The sequence below is a fragment of the Pelodiscus sinensis genome, unplaced genomic scaffold, assembly GCF_049634645.1.
Source record: "Pelodiscus sinensis isolate JC-2024 unplaced genomic scaffold, ASM4963464v1 ctg36, whole genome shotgun sequence".
Taxonomy (NCBI): domain Eukaryota; kingdom Metazoa; phylum Chordata; order Testudines; family Trionychidae; genus Pelodiscus; species Pelodiscus sinensis.
Window position 1 is genome coordinate 3,622,501 of NW_027465931.1, and position 593 is coordinate 3,623,093.

Below are 593 nucleotides of genomic sequence, written 5' to 3' on the forward strand. Positions count from 1 at the left end.
GGTAGCGGCCCCCGGCGCGCCGGGACCGGGTCTTCTCGGAGTCGGGTTGCTTGGGAATGCAGCCCAAAGCGGGTGGTAAACTCCATCTAAGGCTAAATACCGGCACGAGACCGATAGTCAACAAGTACCGTAAGGGAAAGTTGAAAAGAACTTTGAAGAGAGAGTTCAAGAGGGCGTGAAACCATTAAGAGGTAAACAGGTGGGGTCCGCGCAGTCCGCCCGGAGGATTCAACCCGGCGGGTTCGGTCGGCCGGCCCGGGACGACGGATCCCCCTCGCCCCCCCTCCGGGGGGGTGTCGGGAGGGGACCGCCACCCGGACGGCCCCGGCCCCCGTCGGGCGCATTTCCACCGAGGCGGTGCGCCGCGACCGGCTCTGGGTCGGCTGGGAAGGCCCGGCGGGCAGGTGGCTCGCTGCCTCACGGCAGGGAGTGTTACAGCCCCCGGGCAGCAGCCTTCGCCGCATCCCGGGGCCGAGGGAGATGACCGCCGCCGCACCTTCCCCCCGTGGCTCCCCGCCCCCTCCATCCTCGCGGTGGGGGTGCGGTCTGGGGGGCCGTAAGGGGGGACGGGTCCCCCTGCTCCCGGCGCGACT